Source organism: Carica papaya, chromosome 5, assembly GCF_054855325.1.
Source record: "Carica papaya isolate Zhongbai chromosome 5, ASM5485532v1, whole genome shotgun sequence".
Classification (NCBI taxonomy): Eukaryota; Viridiplantae; Streptophyta; class Magnoliopsida; order Brassicales; family Caricaceae; genus Carica; species Carica papaya.
Genome location: NC_142313.1, coordinates 27,651,420 through 27,670,334, shown reverse-complemented (window position 1 = coordinate 27,670,334; position 18,915 = coordinate 27,651,420). Strand labels below are relative to the sequence as shown.

At 46.4% G+C, this 18,915-nt stretch overlaps 5 non-coding genes and 27 pseudogenes across 5 annotated transcripts; all 32 read left to right on the top strand.

Annotated features, from left to right (window-relative positions):
* Positions 1-152: 152 nt before the first annotated feature.
* LOC148257468 (5S ribosomal RNA) lies at positions 153-271 on the top strand (annotated as a pseudogene).
* Positions 272-831: 560 nt separating this feature from the next.
* On the top strand, positions 832-950 carry LOC148257467 (5S ribosomal RNA; annotated as a pseudogene).
* Positions 951-1,155: 205 nt separating this feature from the next.
* On the top strand, positions 1,156-1,274 carry LOC148257466 (5S ribosomal RNA; annotated as a pseudogene).
* Positions 1,275-1,480: 206 nt separating this feature from the next.
* Positions 1,481-1,601, top strand: LOC148257465 (5S ribosomal RNA; annotated as a pseudogene).
* A 557-nt stretch (positions 1,602-2,158) lies between these two features.
* On the top strand, positions 2,159-2,277 carry LOC148257464 (5S ribosomal RNA; annotated as a pseudogene).
* A 208-nt stretch (positions 2,278-2,485) lies between these two features.
* On the top strand, positions 2,486-2,604 carry LOC148257463 (5S ribosomal RNA). Its single transcript, XR_015820008.1, has one exon. It is a non-coding gene; the product is annotated as a 5S ribosomal RNA (ribosomal RNA).
* Positions 2,605-3,166: 562 nt separating this feature from the next.
* Positions 3,167-3,285, top strand: LOC148257462 (5S ribosomal RNA; annotated as a pseudogene).
* Positions 3,286-3,845: 560 nt separating this feature from the next.
* Positions 3,846-3,964, top strand: LOC148257461 (5S ribosomal RNA; annotated as a pseudogene).
* A 208-nt stretch (positions 3,965-4,172) lies between these two features.
* LOC148257460 (5S ribosomal RNA) lies at positions 4,173-4,291 on the top strand (annotated as a pseudogene).
* A 558-nt stretch (positions 4,292-4,849) lies between these two features.
* LOC148257459 (5S ribosomal RNA) lies at positions 4,850-4,968 on the top strand (annotated as a pseudogene).
* A 202-nt stretch (positions 4,969-5,170) lies between these two features.
* Positions 5,171-5,289, top strand: LOC148257458 (5S ribosomal RNA; annotated as a pseudogene).
* An 880-nt stretch (positions 5,290-6,169) lies between these two features.
* LOC148257457 (5S ribosomal RNA) lies at positions 6,170-6,288 on the top strand (annotated as a pseudogene).
* An 882-nt stretch (positions 6,289-7,170) lies between these two features.
* On the top strand, positions 7,171-7,289 carry LOC148257456 (5S ribosomal RNA; annotated as a pseudogene).
* Positions 7,290-7,498: 209 nt separating this feature from the next.
* LOC148257455 (5S ribosomal RNA) lies at positions 7,499-7,617 on the top strand. Its single transcript, XR_015820414.1, has one exon. It is a non-coding gene; the product is annotated as a 5S ribosomal RNA (ribosomal RNA).
* Positions 7,618-8,179: 562 nt separating this feature from the next.
* LOC148257454 (5S ribosomal RNA) lies at positions 8,180-8,298 on the top strand (annotated as a pseudogene).
* Positions 8,299-8,857: 559 nt separating this feature from the next.
* Positions 8,858-8,976, top strand: LOC148257453 (5S ribosomal RNA; annotated as a pseudogene).
* A 1,249-nt stretch (positions 8,977-10,225) lies between these two features.
* Positions 10,226-10,344, top strand: LOC148257452 (5S ribosomal RNA; annotated as a pseudogene).
* A 563-nt stretch (positions 10,345-10,907) lies between these two features.
* LOC148257451 (5S ribosomal RNA) lies at positions 10,908-11,026 on the top strand (annotated as a pseudogene).
* Positions 11,027-11,230: 204 nt separating this feature from the next.
* Positions 11,231-11,349, top strand: LOC148257450 (5S ribosomal RNA; annotated as a pseudogene).
* Positions 11,350-11,913: 564 nt separating this feature from the next.
* LOC148257449 (5S ribosomal RNA) lies at positions 11,914-12,031 on the top strand (annotated as a pseudogene).
* Positions 12,032-12,235: 204 nt separating this feature from the next.
* LOC148257448 (5S ribosomal RNA) lies at positions 12,236-12,354 on the top strand (annotated as a pseudogene).
* Positions 12,355-12,563: 209 nt separating this feature from the next.
* On the top strand, positions 12,564-12,682 carry LOC148257447 (5S ribosomal RNA). The gene has a single exon (XR_015820196.1). It is a non-coding gene; the product is annotated as a 5S ribosomal RNA (ribosomal RNA).
* Positions 12,683-13,243: 561 nt separating this feature from the next.
* On the top strand, positions 13,244-13,362 carry LOC148257446 (5S ribosomal RNA; annotated as a pseudogene).
* Positions 13,363-14,552: 1,190 nt separating this feature from the next.
* Positions 14,553-14,671, top strand: LOC148257445 (5S ribosomal RNA; annotated as a pseudogene).
* Positions 14,672-15,230: 559 nt separating this feature from the next.
* Positions 15,231-15,349, top strand: LOC148257444 (5S ribosomal RNA; annotated as a pseudogene).
* A 205-nt stretch (positions 15,350-15,554) lies between these two features.
* Positions 15,555-15,673, top strand: LOC148257443 (5S ribosomal RNA; annotated as a pseudogene).
* A 560-nt stretch (positions 15,674-16,233) lies between these two features.
* On the top strand, positions 16,234-16,352 carry LOC148257442 (5S ribosomal RNA; annotated as a pseudogene).
* Positions 16,353-16,559: 207 nt separating this feature from the next.
* LOC148257441 (5S ribosomal RNA) lies at positions 16,560-16,678 on the top strand (annotated as a pseudogene).
* Positions 16,679-17,239: 561 nt separating this feature from the next.
* Positions 17,240-17,358, top strand: LOC148257440 (5S ribosomal RNA; annotated as a pseudogene).
* A 202-nt stretch (positions 17,359-17,560) lies between these two features.
* LOC148257439 (5S ribosomal RNA) lies at positions 17,561-17,679 on the top strand. The gene has a single exon (XR_015820570.1). It is a non-coding gene; the product is annotated as a 5S ribosomal RNA (ribosomal RNA).
* Positions 17,680-18,240: 561 nt separating this feature from the next.
* Positions 18,241-18,359, top strand: LOC148257438 (5S ribosomal RNA). The gene has a single exon (XR_015819544.1). It is a non-coding gene; the product is annotated as a 5S ribosomal RNA (ribosomal RNA).
* Positions 18,360-18,562: 203 nt separating this feature from the next.
* On the top strand, positions 18,563-18,681 carry LOC148257437 (5S ribosomal RNA; annotated as a pseudogene).
* The last annotated feature ends 234 nt before the right edge of the window (positions 18,682-18,915 follow it).

Here is an 18,915-nt window from a genome sequence, read left to right as displayed (position 1 = left end):
TGGTTTATACGCAAATGTGAGTCAAGAATCTGGGGCATTTTAATCGATATTAGAACGAGAATGAGAGGTGCAGTGTGAACGCAGAAGGAAACAAATGACGGGAGGGGGAAGAAAGGAGAAGGCGTGTATGTATTTGAAGCGTGAAATTAAACAAGTGCGATCATACCAACACTAAAGCTCCCGATCCCATCAGAACTCCGCAGTTAAGTGTGCTTGGGCGGGAGTAGTACTCGGATGGGTGACCACTTGGGAAGCCCTCGTGTTGCACCAATTTTTTTTCTGATGGGTTGTTCGACGTTACGCGCGGATGGAATTATAAACCGCTGGTTCATTTGCAAATGTGAGTCACGGTGCCGGGGCATATTACTTGATATTAGAACGAGAATGAGATATGCAGAGTGCACGCACAAGGAAACAAATGACGGGAGGGGGGATGGGAGGAGAAATAATTTATGTATTTGCAGTGCAGAATGAAACATGAGGGATCATACCAGCACTAATGCAACGGATTCTATCAGAACTCCGCAATTAAGGTTGCTTGGGTGAGAAAAGTACTTGGATGGGTGACCTCCTGCGAAGTCCTTATATTTCACCCATTTTCTTGGGAGGTCCTCGTGTTGCACCCATCTTTTTGAAGATGATTCTTACGACGTTACGCACGACTTGATTTATGGTCCTCAGGTCTATTCGCAAATGTGAGTCACGACATCGTAGTATTTTACTTGATATTAGAACGAGAAAGGGAGGTGCAGTGCGCACGCACAAGGAAACAAATGACGGGAGGGGGAAGAAAGGGGAATGAGTTTATGTATTTGCAGCGCAAAATTAAACGGGTGCGATCATACCAGCACTATTGCCCCGGATCCCATCAGAACTCCGCAGTGAAGTGTGTTTGGGCGAGATTAGTACTCGGATGGGTGACCTCTTGGGAAGTCCTCTTGTCGCACCAATTTTTTTTCAGACTGGTCGTTCGACGTTACGCAAGTCTGGAAATAGGGTCCGCTGGTTTATACGCAAATGTGAGTCAAGAAGCAGGGGCATTTTAATCGATATTAGAACGAGAATGAGAGGTGAAGTGTGAACGCACAAGGAAACAAATGACGGGAGGGGGAAGAAAGGAGAAGGAGTGTATGTATTTGAAGCGTGAAATTAAACAGGTGCGATCATACCAGCACTAAAACTCCTGATCCCATCAGAACACCGCAGTTAAGTGTGCTTGGGCGGGAGTAGTACTCGGATGGGTGACAACTTAGGAAGCCCTCGTGTTGCACCAATTTTTTTTCGGATGGGTTGTTCGACGTTACGCGCGAATGGAATTATAAACCGCTGGTTTGTTTGCAAAGGTGAGTCACGGTGCCGGGGCATATTACTTGATATTAGAACGAGAAAGAGAGATGCAGAGTGCACGCACAAGGAAACAAATGACGGGATGGGGAATGGGAGGAGAAATAGTGTATGTATTTGCAGTGCAGAATGAAACATGGGGGATCATACCAGCACTAATGCAACGGATTCTATCAGAACTCCGCAGTTAAGGGTGCTTGGGTGAGAAAAGTACTCGGATGGGTGACCTCCTGCGAAGTCCTTATATTTCACCCATTTTCTTGGGAGGTCCTCGTGTTGCACCCATCTTTTTGCAGATGATTCTTACGACGTTACGCGCGACTTAGTTTATGGTCCGCAGGTTTTTTCGCCAATGTGAGTCACGGCACCATGGCATTTTACCTGATATTAGAACGAGTACGGGAGGTGCAGTGCGCACGCACAAGGAAACAAATGACGGGAGGAGGAAGAAAAGAGAAGGAGCGTATGTATTTGAAGCGCAAAATTAAATAAGTGGCATCATACCAGCACTAATGCACTTGATCCCGTCATAACTCTGCAGTTAAGTGTGCTTGGGCGAGAGTTGTACTCGGATGGGTGACCTCTTGGGAAGTCCTCGTATTGCAAAATTTTTTTTTTCTGATGGGTCGTTCGACGTTACGTGCGGCTGGAACTATGGTCCGTTGGTTTATACGCAAATGTGAGTCAAGAATCAGGGGCATTTTAATCGATATTAGAACGAGAAGGAGAGGTGTAGTGTGAACGCACAAAGAAACAAATGATGGGAGGGTGGGAGGGAAGAACGAGTGTATGTATTTTCAACACGAAATTAAACAAGTGCAGTCACACCAGCACAAATGCACCGGATCCCATCAGAACTCCGCAGTTAAGTGTGCTTTGGCGAAAGTAGTACAATGATGGGTGACCCCCTGGGAAGTTCTCGTGTTGCACCCATTTTTTTTTTTCAGATGTGCCGTTCGACGTTACGCGCGACTTTAATTATGGTCCGCAGATTTATTCGCAAATGTGAGTCACAGCGCCGTGGAATTTTACTTGATATTTGAATAAGAACGAGAGGTGCAGTGCGCACGCACAAGGAAACAAATGACGGGAGGGGAAAGAAAGGAGAAGGAGTTTATGTATTTGCAGCGCGGAATTAAACGGCTGCGATCATACCAGCACTAATGCACCGGATCCCATTAGAACTCCGCAGTTAAGTGTGCTTGGGCGAGAGTAGTACTTAGATGGGTGACCTCCTGGGAAGTTCTCGTGTTGCACTAATTTTTTTTTTTCAGAAGGATCGTTCGACGTTACGCGCGACTGGAACTAGGGTCCGCTGGTTTATACGCAAATGTGAGTCATGAAGCAGGGGCATTTTAATCGATATTAGAACGAGAAGGAGAGGTGCAGTGTGAACGCACAAGGAAACAATTGATGGGAGGGGGAGGGAAGGAGAAGGAGTGTATGTATTTTCAGCACAAAATGAAACAGGTACGATCATACCAGCACTAATGCAACGGATTCTATCAGAACTCCGTAGGTAAGGGTGCTTGGGGGAGAGTAGTACTAGCATGGGTTACTTCCTGCGAAGTCCTTATATTTCACCCATTTTCGTGTGAAGTCCTCGTGTTGCACCCATTTTTTTGCAGATGATTCTTTCGACGTTACGCGCGACTTGAATTATGGTCCTCAGGTTTATTCGCAAATGTGAGTCATGGCGCTGTAGAATTTTACTTGATATTAGAACGAGAACGGGAGGTGCAATGCGTACGCACAAGGAAACAAATGACGGGAGGGGGAAGAAAGGGGAATGAGTTTATGTATTTGCAGCGCAAAATTAAACAGGTGCGATCATACCAGCACTAATGCACCAGATCCCATCAGAACTCTGCAGTTAAGTGTGCTTTGGCGAGAGTAGTACTCGGATTGGTGACCTCATGGGAAGTCCTCGTGTCGCACTAATTTTTTTTCAGACGGGTCGTTCGACGTTACGCGCGTCTGGAACTAGGGTCCGCTAGTTTTTACGCAAATGTGAATCAATAAGCAGGGGCATTTTAATCGATATTAGAACGAGAATGAGAGGTGCAGTGTGAACGCACAAGGAAACAATTGATGGGAGGGGGAGGGAAGGAGAAGGAGTGTATGTATTTTCAGCACGAAATGAAACAGGTACGATCATACCAGCACTAATGCAACGGATTCTATCAGAACTCCGTAGGTAAGGGTGCTTGGGCGAGAGTAGTACTAGCATGGGTTACCTCCTGCGAAGTCCTTATATTTCACCCATTTTCTTGTGAAGGACTCGTGTTGCACCCATTTTTTTTGCAGATGATTCGTTCGACGTTACGTGGGACTTGAATTATGGTCCTCAGGTTTATTCGCAAATGTGAGTCACGGCGCCGTGGCATTTTACTTGATATTAGAACGAGAACGGGAGGTGCAGTGCGCACGCAAAAGGAAAGAAATGACGGGAGGGGGAAGAAAGGGGAATGAGTGTATGTATTTGCAGCGCGAAATTAAACAGGTGCGATCATACCAGCACAAATGCATCGGATCCCATCAGAACTCCGCAGTTAAGTGTGCTTTGGCGAAAGTAGTACAATGATGGGTTACCTCGTGGGAAGTTCTCGTGTTGCACCCATTTTCTTTTTTCAGACGTGCCGTTCGACGTTACGCGCGACTTTAATTATGGTCCGCAGATTTATTCGCAAATGTGAGTCACGGCGCCGTGGCATTTTACTTGATATTTGAACGAGAACGAGAGGTACAGTGCGCACGCACAAGGAAACAAATGACGGGAGGGGGAAGAAAGGAGAAGGAGTTTATGTATTTGCAGCGTGAAATTAAACAGGTGCGATCATACCAGCACTAATGCACCAGATCCCATCAGAACTCCGCAGTTAAGTGTGTTTGGGCGAGAGTAGTACTCGGATGGGTGACCTCTTGGGAAGTCCTCGTTCCGCACCAATTTTTTTTCAGGCGGGTCGTTCGACGTTACGCCCGACTGGAACTAGGGTCTGCTGGTTTATATGCAAATGTGAGTCAAGAAGCAGGGGCATTTTAATCGATATTAGATCGAGAAGGAGAGGTGCAGTGTGAACACACAAGGAAACAATTGATGGGAGGGGGAGGGAAGGAAAAAAGTGTATGTATTTGCAGCGCAGAATGAAACAAGTGCGATCATACCAGTACTAATGCAACGGATTCTATCAGAACTCCGTAGGTAAGGATGCTTGGGCGAGAGTAGTAATAGCATGGGTTACCTCCTGCCAAGTCCTTATATTTCACCCATTTTCTTGTGAAGTCCTCGTGTTGCACCCATTTTTTTGTAGATGATTCTTTCGACATTACGCGCGACTTGAATTATGGTCCTCAGGTTTATTCGCAAATGTGAGTCACGGCGCTGTAGCATTTTACTTGATATTAGAACGAGAACAGGAGGTGCAGCGCGCACGCACAAGGAAACAAATGACGGGAGGGGGAGGAAAAGAGAAGGCGTGTATGTATTTGCAGCGCGAAACTAAACAAGTGCGATCATACCAGCACTAAAGCCCCGGATCCCATCAGAACTCCACAGTTAAGTGTGCTTGGGCGAGATTAGTACTCGGAAGGTTGACCTCCTGGGAAGTCCTCGTGTCGCACAAATTTTTTTTCAGATTGGTCGTTCGACGTTACGCGCGTCTGGAACTAGGGTCCGCTGGTTTATACGCAAATGTGAGTCAAGAAGCAGGGGCATTTTAATCGATATTAGAACGAGAATGAGAGGTGAAGTGTGAACGCACAAGGAAACAAATGACGGGAGGGGGAAGAAAGGAGGAGTGTATGTATTTGCAGCGCAAAAGTAAAGAGGTGCGATCATAGCAGCACTAAAGCCCCGGATCCCATCAGAACTCCGCAGTTAAGTGTGTTTGGGCGAGAGTAGTACTCGGATTGGTGACCACCTGGGAAGCCCTCGTGTTGCACCTATTTTTTTTTGGATGGGTTGTTCGACGTTACGCGCGAAGGGAATTATAAATCGCTGGTTCATTTGCAAAGGTGAGTCACGGTGCCGGAGCATATTACTTGATATTAGAACGAGAAAGAGAGATGCAGAGTGCACGCACAAGGAAACAAATGACGGGAAGGTGGATGGGAGGAGAAAGAGTGTATGTATTTGCAGTGCAGAATGAAACATGATGGATCATACCAGCACTAACGCAACGGATTCTATCAGAACTCCGCAGTTAAGGGTGCTTGGGCGAGAAAAGTACTCGGATGGGTGACCTCCTGCGAAATCCTTATATTTCACCCATTTTCTTGGGAGGTCCCGTGTTGCACCCATCTTTTTGCAGATGATTCTTTTGACATTACGCGCAACTTGATTTATGGTCCGCATGTTTATTCGCAAATGTGAGTCACGGCGCCGTGGCATTTTACTTGATATTAGAACGAGTACGGGAGGTGCAGTGCGCACGCACAAGGAAACAAATGACAGGAGGAGGAAGAAAAGAGGAGTGTAAGTATTTGAAGTGCAAAATTAAACAAGTGGCATCATACCAGCACTAATGCACTGGATCCCATCAGAACTATGCAGTTAAGCGTGCTTGGGCGAGAGTAGTACTCGGATGGATGACCTTTTGGGAAGTCCTCGTATTACAACAATTTTTTTTCAGATGGGTCGTTCGACGTTACGCGCGACTGGAACTATGGTCCACTGGTTTAGACGCAAATGTGAGTCAAGAATCAGGGGCATTTTAATCGATATTAGAACGAGCATTGGAGGTGTAGTGCGCACGCACAAGGAAACAAATGACGGGAGGGGGAAGAAAGGAGAAGGAGTTTATGTATTTGCAGCGCAGAATTAAACAGGTGCGATAATACCAGCACTAATGCACCGGATCCCCTCAGAACTTCGTAGTTAAGTGTGCTTGGGCGAGAGTAGTACTCGGATGGGTGACCTCTTGGGAAGTTCTCGTGACGCACCAATTTTTTTTCAGACGGGTCGTTTGACGTTACGCGCGACTGGAACTAGGGTCCGCTGGTTTATACACAAATGTGAGTCAAGAAGCAGGGGTATTTTATTCGATATTAGAACGAGAAGGAGAGGTGCAGTGTGAACGCACAAGGAAACAATTGATGGGAGGGGGAGGGAAGGAGAAGGAGTGTATGTATTTTCAGCACGAAATGAAACAGGTGCGATCATACCAGCACTAATGCAACGGATTCTATCAGAACTCTGTAGGTAAGGGTGCTTGGGCGAGAGTAGTACTAGCATGGGTTACCTCCTGCGAAGTCCTTATATTTCACCCATTTTCTTTTGAAGTCCTCATGTCGCACCAATTTTTTTTCAGACGGGTCGTTCGACGTTACGCGCGTCTGGAACTAGGGTCCGCTGGCTTATACGCAAATGTGAGTCAAGAAGCAAGGGCATTTTAATCGATATTAGAACGAAAATGAGAGGTGAAGTGTGAACGCACAAGGAAACAAATGACGGAAGGAGGAAGAAAAGAGAAGGAGTGTATGTATTTGAAGCACAAACTTAAACAAGTGGCATCATACAAACACTAATGCACCGGATCCCATCAGAACTCTGCAGTTAAGTGTGCTTGGGCGAGAGTAGTACTCGGATGGGTGACATCTTGGGAAGTCCTCGTATCGCAACAATTTTTTTTCAGATGGGTCGTTCGACGTTACGCGTGAGTGGAACAATGGTCCGCTGGTTTATACGCAAATTTGAGTCAAGAATCAGGAGTATTTTAATCGATATTAGAACAAGAACGAGAGTTGCAGTGTGAACGCACCAGTAAACAAATGATGGGAGGGGGGGAGAGAAGAAGGAGTGTATGTATTTTCAGCACGAAATTAAACAGGTGCGGTCACACCAGCACAAATGCACCGGATCCCATCAGAACTCCGCAGTTAAGTGTGCTTTGGCGAAAGTAGTACAATGATGGGTTACCTCCTGGGAAGTTCTCGTGTTGCACCCATTTTCTTTTTTTCAGATGTGTCGTTCGACGTTATGCGCGACTTTAATTATGTTCCGCAGATTTACTTGCAAATGTGAGTCACGGCGCCGTGGCATTTTACTTGATATTTGAATGAGAACGAGAGGTGCAGTGCGCACGCACAAGGAAATAAATGACGAGAGGGGGAAGAAAGGATAAGGATTTTATGTATTTGCAGTGCGAAATTAAACAGGTGCGATCATACCAGCACTAATGCACTGGATCCCATCAGAACTCCGCAGTTAAGTGTGCTTGGGCGAGAGTAGTACTCGGATGGATGACCTCCTGGGAAGTCCTCGTGTCGCACTAATTTTTTTTTAGGACGGGTCGTTCGACATTACGCACGACTTGAACTAGGGTCCACTGGTTTATACGCAAATGTGAGTCAAGAAGCAGGGGTATTTTAATCGATATTAGAACGAGAAGGAGAGATGCAGAGTGCACGCAAAAGGAAACAAATGACGGGAGGGGGGATGGAGGGAGAAAAAGTGTATGTATTTGCAGCGCAGAATGAAACATGAGCAATCATACCAGCACCAATGCAACGGATTCTATCAGAACTCCGCAAGTTATGGGTGCTTGGGCGAGAGTAGCTCTAGGATGGGTGACCTCCTGCGAAGTCCTTATATTTCACCCATTTTCTTAGGAAGTCCTCGTGTTGCACCCATTCTTTTGCAGATGATTCTTTCGACGATACGCGCGACTTGAATTATGGTCCTCAGGTTTATTCGCAAATGTGAGTCACGGCACCGTAGCATTTTACTTGATATTAGAACGAGCAAGGGAGGTGCAGTGTGCACGCACAAGGAAACAAATGACGGGAGGGGGAAGAAAGGAGAAGGAGTTTATGTTTTTGCCGCGCAAAATTAAGAGGGTGCAATCATACCAGCACTAATGCACCGGATCCCATCAGAACTTCGCAGTTAAGTGTGCTTGGGCGAGAGTAGTACTCGGATGGGAGACCTCCTGGGAAGTTCTCGTGTCGCACCAATTTTTTTTCAGACGGGTCGTTCGACGTTACGCGCGACTGGAACTGGGGTCCGCTGGTTTATACGCAAATGTGAGTCATGAAGCAGGGGCATTTTAATCGATATTAGAACGAGAAAGAGAGGTGCTGTGTGAACGCACAAGGAAACAATTGATGGGAGGGGGAGGGAAGGAGAAGGAGTGTATTTATTTTCAGCACGAAATGAAACAAGTGCGATGATACCAGCACTAATGCAGCGGATTTTATCAGAACTCCGTAGGTAAGGGTGCTTCGGCGAGGGTAGTACTAGCATGGGTTACCTCCTGCGAAGTCCTTATATTTCACCCATTTTCTTGTGAAGTCCTCGTGTTGCACCCATTTTTTTGCAGATGATTCTTTCGACGTTACGCGCGACTTGAATTATGGTCCTCAGGTTTATTCGCAAATGTGAGTCACGGCACCGTAGTATTTTACTTGATATTAGAACGAGCACGGGAGGTGCAGTGCGCACGCACAAGGAAACAAATGACGGGAGGGGGAAGAAAGGAGAAGGAGTTTATCTATTTGCAGCGCGAAATTAAACGGGTGCGATCAAACCAGCACTATTGCACGGTATCCCATCACAACTCTGCAGTTAAGTGTGCTTGGGCGAGAGTAGTACTCGGATGGGTGACCTCCTGGGAAGTCCTTGTGTTGCACCAATTTTTTTTCAGACGGGTCGTTCGACATTACGCGCGACTGGAACTATGGTCCACTGGTTTATACGCAAATGTGGGTCAAGAATCAGGGGTATTTTAATCGATATTAGAACGAGAAGGAGATGTGCAGTGTGAACGCACAAGGAAACAAATGATCGGAGGGGGGGAGGGAAGAAGGAGTGTATGTATTTTCAGCATGAAATTAAACAGGCGCGATCATACCAGCACTAATGCATCGGATTCTATCAGAACTCCGTAGGTAAGGGTACTTGGGCGAGAGTAGTACTAGCATGGGTTACCTCCTCCGAAGTCCTTATATTTCACCCATTTTCTTGTGAAGTCCTCGTGTTGCACCCATTTTCTTTTTTTCAGATGTGCCGTTCGACGTTACGTGCGACTTTAATTATAGTCCGCAGATTTATTCACAAATGTGAGTCACAGCGCCGTGGCATTTTACTTGATATTTGAACGAGAACGAGAGGTGCAGTGCGCACGCACAAGGAAACAAATGACGGGAGGGGGAAGAAGGAGAAGGAGAAGGAGTTTATGTATTTGCAGCGCGGAATTAAACGGCTACGATCATACCAGCACTAATGCACCGGATCCCCTCAAAACTCTGCAGTTAAGTGTGCTTGGGCGAGAGTAGTACTCGGATGAGTGACCTCCTGGGAAGTCCTCGTGTGGCACCAATTTTTTTTCAGACGGGTCGTTCGACGTTACGCGCGACTGGAACTGGGGTCTGCTGGTTTATACGCAATTGTCAGTCAAGAAGAAGGGGCATTTTAATCGATATTAGAACCAGAAGGAGAGGTGCAGTGTGAACGCACAAGGAAACAATTGATTGGAGGGGGAGGGAAGGAGAAGGAGTGTATGTATTTTCAGCAAAAAATGAAACAGGTGCGATCATACCAGCACTAATGCAACGGATTCTATCAGAACTCCGTAGGTAAGGGTGCTTGGGCGAGAGTAGTACTACATTGGGTTACCTCCTGCGAAGTCCTTATATTTCACCCATTTTCTTGTGAAGTCCTCGTGTCGCACTCATTTTCTTTTTTTCAGATGTGCCGTTCGACGTTACGTGCGACTTTAATTATGGTCCGCAGATCTATTCGCAAATGTGAGTCACAGCGCCGTGGCATTTTACTTGATATTTGAACGAGAACGAGAGGTGCAGTGCGAACGCACAAGGAAACAAATGACGGGAGGGGGAAGAAAGGAGAAGGAGTTTATGTATTTGCAGCGCGGAATTAAACGGCTGCGATCATACCAGCACTAATGCACCGGATCCCCTCAAAACTCTGCAGTTAAGTGTGCTTGGGCGAGAGTAGTACTCGGATGAGTGACCTCCTGGGAAGTTCTCGTGTCGCACCAATTTTTTTTCAGACGGGTCGTTCGACGTTACGCGCGACTGGAACTGGGGTCTGCTGGTTTATACGCAATTGTGAGTCAAGAAGAAGGGGCATTTTAATCGATATTAGAACGAGAAGGAGAGGTGCAGTGTGAACGCACAAGGAAACAATTGATTTTAGGGGGAGAGAAGGAGAAGGAGTGTATGTATTTTCAGCAAGAAATGAAACAGGTGCGATCATACCAGCACTAATGCAACGGATTCTATCAGAACTCCGTAGGTAAGGGTGCTTGGGCGAGAGTAGTACTAGCATGGGTTACCTCCTGCGAAGTCCTTATTTTTCACCCATTTTCTTGTGAAGTCCTCGTGTTGCACCCATTTTCTTTTTTTCAGATGTGCCGTTCGACGTTACGCGCGACTTTAATTATGGTCCGTAGATTTATTCGCAAATGTGAGTCACGGCGCCGTGACATTTTGCTTGATATTTGAACGAGAACGAGAGGTGCAGTGCGCACGCACAAGGAAACAAATGACGGGAGGGGGAAGAAAGGAGAAGGAGTTTATGTATTTGCAGCACTGAATTAAACGGGTGCGATCATACCAGCACTAATGCACCGAATCCCATCACAACTCCGCAGTTAAGTGTGCTTGGGGGAGAGTAGTACTCGAATGGGTGACCTCTTGGGAAGTCCTCGTGTCGCACCAATTTTTTTTCAGACGGGTCGTTCGACGTTACGCGCGTTTGGAACTAGGGTCCGCTGGTTTATGCGCAAATGTGAGTCAAGAAGCAGGGGCATTTTTATCGATATTAGAACGAAAATGAGAGGTGAAGTGTGAACGCACAAGGAAACAAATGATTGGAGGGGGGGAGGGAAGAAGGAGTGTATGTATTTTCAGCACGAAATTAAACAGGTGCGGTCACACCAGCACAAATGCACCGGATCCCATCAGAACTCCGCAGTTAAGTGTGCTTTGGCGAAAGTAGTACAATGATGGGTTACCTCCTGGGAAGTTCTCGTGTTGCACCCATTTTCTTTTTTCCAGATGTGTCGTTCCACGTTCGCGCGACTTTAATTATGGTCCGTAGATTTATTCGCAAATGTGAGTCACGGCGCCGTGGCATTTTACTTGATATTTGAACGAGAACGAGAGGTGCAGTGCGCACGCACAAGGAAATAAATGACGGGAGGGGGGATGGAAGGAGAAAGAGTGTATGTATTTGCAGTGCAGAATGAAACATGAGGGATCATACCAGCACTAATGCAACGGATTCTATCAGAACTCTGCAGTTAAGGGTGCTTGGGCGAGAAAAGTACTCGGACGGGTGACCTCCTGCGAAGTCCTTATATTTCACCCATTTTCTTGGGAGGTCCTCGTGTTGCGCCCATCTTTTTGCAGATGATTCTTACGACGTTACGCGCGACTTGATTTATGGTCCGCAGGTTTATTCGCAAATGTGAGTCACGGCGACGTGGCATTTTACTTGATATTAGAACGAGTACGGGAGGTGCAGTGCGCACGCACAAGGAAACAAATGACGGGAGGAGGAAGAAAAGAGAAGGAGTGTATCTATTTGAAGCGCAAAATTAAACAAGTGGCATCATACCAGCACTAATGCACTGGATCTCATCAGAACTCTGCAGTTAAGTGTGCTTGGGCGAGAGTAGTTCTCGGATGGGTGACCTCTTGGGAAGTCCTCGTATCGCAACAATTTTTTTTCAGATGGGTCGTTCGACGTTACGCGTGACTAAAACTATGGTCCGCTGGTTTATACGCAAATGTGAGTCAAGAATCAGGGGCATTTTAATCGATATTAGAACGAGAAGGAGAGGTGCAGTGTGAACGCACAAGGAAACAAATGATGGGAGGGGGGGAGGGAAGAAGGAGTATATGTATTTTCAGCACAAAATTAAACAGGTGCGGTCACACCAGCACAAATGCACCGGATCCCATCAGAACTCCGCAGTTAAGTTTGCTTTGGCGAAAGTAGTACAATGATGGGTTACCTCCCGGGAAGTTCTCGTGTTGCACCCATTTTCTTTTTTTCAGATGTGCCGTTCGACGTTACGCACGACTTTAATTATCGTCTGCAGATTTATTCGCAAATGTGAGTCACGGCGCCGTGGCATTTTACTTGATAGTAGAACGAGAACGGGAGGTGCAGTGCGCACGCACAAGGAAACAAATGACGGGAGGGGGAAGAAAGGGGAATGAGTTTATGTATTTGCAGCGCGAAGTTAAACAGGTGCGATCATACCAGCACTAATGCACCGGATCCCATCAGAACTCCGCAGTGAAGTGTGCTTGGGCGAGATTAGTACTCGGATGGGTGACCTCTTGTGAAGTCCTCGTGTTGCACCAATTTTTTTTCAGACGGGTCGTTCGACGTTACGCGCGTCTAGAACTAGGGTCCGCTGGTTTATACGCAAATGTGAGTCAAGAAGCAGGGGCATTTTAATCAATATTAGAACGAGAAGGAGAGATGCAGAGTGCACGCACAAGGAAACAAATGACGGGAGGGGGGATGGAGGGAGAAAAAGTGTATGTACTTGCAGCGCAGAATAAAACATGAGCAATCATACCAGCACCAATGCAACGGATTCTATCAGAACTCCGCAAGTTAAGGGTGCTTGGGCGAGAGTAGCACTAGGATGGGTGACCTCCTGCGAAGTCCTTATATTTCACCCATTTTCTTAGGAAGTCCTCGTGTTGCACCCATTTTTTTGGAGATGATTCTTTCGACGATAAGCGCGACTTGAATTATGGTCCTCAGGTTTATTCGCAAATGTGAGTCACGGTGTTGTAGCATTTTACTTGATATTAGAACGAGAACGGGAGGTGCAGTGCGCACGCACAAGGAAAGAAATGACGGGAGGGGGAAGAAAGGGGAATGAGTTTATGTATTTGCAGCGCAAAATTAAACAGGTGAGATCATACCAACATTAATGTACCGGATCCCATCACAACTCCGCAGTTAAGTGTGCTTGGGCGAGAGTAGTACTCGAATGGGTGACCTCTTGGGAAGTCCTCGTGTCGCACCAATTTTTTTTCAGACGGGTCGTTCGACGTTACGCGCGTTTGGAACTAGGGTCCGCTGGTTTATACGCAAATGTGAGTCAAGAAGCAGGGGCATTTTAATCGATATTAGAACGAAAATGAGAGGTGAAGTGTGAACGCACAAGGAAACAAATGACGGGAGGGGGAAGAAAGGAGAAGGAGTGTATGTTTTTGCAGCGCGAAATGAAACAGGTGCGATCATACCAGCACTAATGCAACGGATTCTATCAGAACTCCGTAGGTAAGGGTGCTTGGGAGAGAGTAGTACTAGCATGGGTTACCTCCTTCGAAGTCCTTATATTTCACCAATTTTCTTGTGAAGTCCTCGTGTTGCACCCATTTTTTTGCAAATGATTCTTTCGACGTTACGCGCGACTTGAATTATGGTTCTTAGGTTTATTCGCAAATGTGAGTCACGGCGCTGTAGCATTTTACTTGATATTAGAGTGAGAACGGGAGGTGCAGTGCGCACGCACAAGAAAACAAATGACGGGAGGGGGAAGAAAGGGGAATAAGTTTATGTATTTGCAGCGCAAAATTAAACAAGTGCGATCATACCAGCACTAATGCACTGGATCCCATCAGAACTCCGCAGTGAAGTGTGCTTGGGCGAGATTAGTATTCGGATGGGTTGTTCGATGTTACACGGGAATGGAATTATAAACCGCTGGTTTATTTGCAAAGGTGAGTCACGGTGCCGGGGCATATTACTTTATATTAGATCGAGAAAGAGAGATGCAGAGTGCACGCACAAGGAAACAAATGACGGGAGGGGGGATGGGAGGAGAAAGAGTGTATGTATTTGCAGTGCAGAATGAAACAGGTGCGATCATACCAGCACTAATGCAACGGATTCTATCAGAACTCCGTAGGTAAGGGTGCTTGGGCGAGAGTAGTACTAGCATGGGTTACCTCCTGCGAAGTCCTTATATTTCACCCATTTTCTTGTGAAGTCCTCGTGTTGCACCCATTTTTTTGCAGATGATTCTTTCGTCGTTACGCGCGACTTCAATTATGGTCCTCAGGTTTATTCGCAAATGTGAGTCACGGTGTTGTAGCATTTTACTTGATATTAGAACGAGAACAGGAGGTGCAGTGCGCACACACAAGGAAACAAATGATGGGAGGGGGAAGAAAGGGGAATGAGTTTATGTATTTGCAGCGCAAAATTAAACAGGTGCGATCATACCAGCATTAATGCACCGGATCCCATCACAACTCCGTAGTTAAGTGTGCTTGGGCTAGAGTAGTACTCGAATGGGTGACCTCCTGGGATGTCCTCGTGTCGCACCAATTTTTTTTCAGACGGGTCGTTTGACGTTACGCGCGTTTGGAACTAGGGTCCGCTGGTTTATACGCAAATGTAAGGCAAGAAGCAGGGGCATTTTAATCGATATTAGAATGAAAATGAGAGGTGAAGTGTAAACGCACAAGGAAACAAATGACGGGAGGGGGAAGAAAGGAGAAGGAGTGTATGTTTTTGCAGCGCGAAATGAAACAGGTGCGATCATACCAGCACTAATGCAACGGATTCTATCAGAACTCCGTAGGTAAGGGTGCTTGGGCGAGAGTAGTACTAGCATGGGTTACCTCCTGCGAAGTCCTTATATTTCACCCATTTTCTTGTGAAGTCCTCGTGTTGCACCCATTTTTTTGCAAATGATTCTTTCGACGTTACGCGCGACTTGAATTATGGTCCTCAGGTTTATTCGCAAATGTGAGTCACGGCGCCGTGGCATTTTACTTGATATTAGAACGAGAACGGGAGGTACAGTGCGCACGCACAAAGAAACAAATGGCGGGAGGGGGAATAAAGGGGAATGAGTTTATGTATTTGCAGCGCGAAATTAAACAGGTGCAATCATATCAGCACTAATGCACCGGATCCCATTAGAACTCCGCAGTTATGTGTGCTTGGGCGAGATTAGTACTCGGATGGATGGCCTCCTGGGAAGTCCTCGTGTCGCACCAATTTTTTTTCAGACGGGTCGTTCCACGTTACGCACGTCTGCAACTAGGGTCCGCTGGTTTATACGCAAATCTGAGTTAAGAAGCAGGGGCATTTTAATCGATATTAGAACGAGAATGAGAGGTGAAGTGTGAACGCACAAGGAAACAAATGACGGGAGGGGGAAGAAAGGAGAAGGAGTGTATTTATTTGCAGCGTGAAAATAAACAGGTCCGATCATACCAGCACTAAAGCTCCGGATCCCATCAGAACTCCGTAGTTAAGTGTGTTTGGGCGAGAGTAGTACTCGGATGGGTGACCACTTGGGAAGCCCTCGTGTTGCACCAATTTTTTTTCGGATGGGTTGTTCGACGTTATGCACGAATGGAATTATAAACCACTGGTTCATTTGCAAAGGTGAGTCACGGTGCCGGGGCATATTACTTGATATTAGAACGAGAAAGAGAGATGCAGAGTGCACGCACAAGGAAACAAATGACGGGAGGGGGGATGGAAGGAGAAAGAGTGTATGTATTTGCAGTGCAGAATGAAACATGAGGGATCATACCAGCACTAATGCAACGGATTCTATCAGAACTCCGTAGGTAAAGGTGCTTGGGCGAGAGTAGTACTAGCATGGGTTACCTCCTGTGAAGTCCTTATATTTCACCCATTTTCTTATGAAGTCCTTGTGTTGCACCCATTTTTTTGCAGATGATTCTTTCGACGTTACGCGGGACTTGAATTATGGTCCTCAGGTTTATTCGCAAATGTGAGTTACGGCGCCGTGGCATTTTACTTGATATTAAAACGAGAACGGGAGGTGCAGTTCGCATGCACAAGGAAACAAATGACGGGAGGGGAAAGAAAGGGGAATGAGTTTATGTATTTGCAGCGCGAAATTAAACAGGTGCGGTCACACCAGCACAAATACACCGGATCCCATCAGAACTCCGCAGTTAAGTGTGCTTTGGCGAAAGTAGTACAAGGATGGGTTACCTCTTGAGAAGTTCTCGTGTTGCACCCATTTTTTTTTTCAGATGTACCTTTCGACGTTATGCGCGACTTTAATTATAGTCCGCAGATTTATTCGAAGATGTGAGTCACTGCGCCGTGACATTTTACTTGATATTTATACGAGAACGAGAGGTGCAGTGCACACGTATAAGGAAACAAATGACGGGAAGGGGAAGAAAGGAGAAGGAGTGTACGTATTTGCAGCGCGAAATTAAATAGGTGCCATCATACCAGCACTAATGCACCGTATCCCATCAGAACTTAGCAGTTAAGTGTGCTTGGGCGGAAGTAGTACTCGGATTGGTGACCTCCTGAGAAGTCCTCGTGTTGCACCCATTTTTTTCTGGATGGATCGTTGGACGTTACGCGCGAATGCAATTATAAACCACTAGTTCATTCACAAAGGTGAGTCACGATGCCAGGGCATTTTACTTGATATTAGAACAAGAATGAGAGATGCAGAGTGCACGCACAAGGAAATAAATGACGGGAGAGGGGATGGAGGGAGAAAGAGTGTATGTATTTGCAGCGTAGAATGGAACATGAGCGATCATACCAGCACCAATGCAACGGATTCTATCAGAACTCCGCAAGTTAAGGGTGCTTGGGCGAGAGTAGCACTAGGATGGGTGACCTCATGCGAAGTCCTTATATTTCACCTATTTTCTTAGGAAGTCATCGTGTTGCACCCATTTTTTTGCTGATGATTCTTTCGACGTTACGCGCGACTTGAATTATGATCCTCATGTTTATTCGCAAATGTGAGTCACGGCACCGTAGCATTTTACTTGATATTAGAACGAGCACGGGAGGTGCAGTGCGCACGCACAAGGAAACAAATGACGGGAGAGGGAAGAAAGGGGAAGGAATTTATGTATTTCCAGTGCGAAACTAAACACGTGCAATCATACCAGCACTAAAGCCCCGGATCCCATCAGAACTCCGCAGTTAAGTGTGCTTGGGCGAGATTAGTACTCGGATGGTTGACCTCCTGGGAAGTCCTCGTGTCGCATCAATTTTTTTTCAGACTGGTCGTTCGACGTTACGCGCGTCTGGAACTAGGGTCCGCTGGTTTATACACAAATGTGAGTCAAGAAGCAGGGGCATTTTAATCGATATTAGAACGAGAATGAGAGGTGAAGTGTGAACGCACAAGGAAACAAATGACGGGAGGGGGAAGAAAGAAGGAGTGTATGTATTTGCAGCGCGAAATTAAAGAGGTGCGATCATACCAGCACTAAAGCCCCGGATCCCATCAGAACTCCGCAGTTAAGTGTGCTTGGGCGAGAGTAGTACTCGGATGGGTGACCACCTGGGAAGCCCTCGTGTTCCACCTATTTTTTTTCGGATGGGTTGTTCGACGTTACGCGCGAATGGAATTATAAACCACTGGTTCATTTGCAAAGGTGAGTCACGGTGCCGTGGCATATTACTTGATATTAGAACGAGAAAGAGAGATGCAGAGTGCACGCACAAGGAAACAAATGACGGGAGGGGGGATGGGAGGAGAAAAAGTATATGTATTTGCAGCAGAGAATGAAACATGAGCAATCATACCAGCACCAATGCAACGGATTCTATCAGAACTCCGCAAGTTAAGGGTGCTTGGGCGAGAGTAGCACTAGGATGGGTGACCTCCTGCGAAGTCCTTATATTTCACCCATTTTCTTAGGAAGTCCTCGTGTTGCACCCATTTTTTTGCAGATGATTCTTTCGACGATACGCGCGACTTGAATTATAGTCCTCAGGTTTATTCGCAAATGTGAGTCACGGCACCGTAGTATTTTACTTGATATTAGAACGAGCACGGGAGGTGCAGTGCGCACGCACAAGGAAACAAATGACGGGAGGGGAAAGAAAGGAGAAGGAGTTTATGTATTTGCAGCGCGAAATTAAACGGGTGCGATCATACCAGCACTAATGCACCGGATCCCATCAGAACTCTGCAGTTAAGTGTGCTTGGGCGAGAGTAGTACTCAGATGGGTGACCTCATGGGAAGTCCTCGTGTCGCACCAATTTTTTTTCAGACAGGTCGTTCGACGTTATGCGCGACTGGAACTATGGTCCGCTGGTTTATACGCAAATGTGAGTCAAGAATCAGGGGCATTTTAATCGATATTAGAACGAGAAGGAGAGGTGCAGTGTGAACGCACAAGGAAACAAATGATGGGAGGGGGGAGGGAAGAAGGAGTGTATGTATTTTCAGCACGAAATTAAACAGGTGCGGTCAAACCAGCACAAATGCACCGGATCCTGTCAGAACTCCACAGTTAAGTGTGCTTTGGCGAAAGTAGTACAATGATGGGTTACCTCCTGGGAAGTTCTCCTGTTGCACCCATTTTCTTTTTTTTAGATGTGCTGTTCGACGTTACGCGCGACTTAAATTATGGTCCGCAGATTTATTCGCAAATGTGAGTTACGGCGCCGTGGCATTTTATTTGATATTTGAACGAGAATGAGAGGTGCAGTGCACACGCACAAGGAAAAAAATCACGGGAGGGGGAAGAAAGGAGAAGGAGTTTATGTATTTGCAGCGCGAAATGAAACAGGTGCGATCATTCCAACACTAATG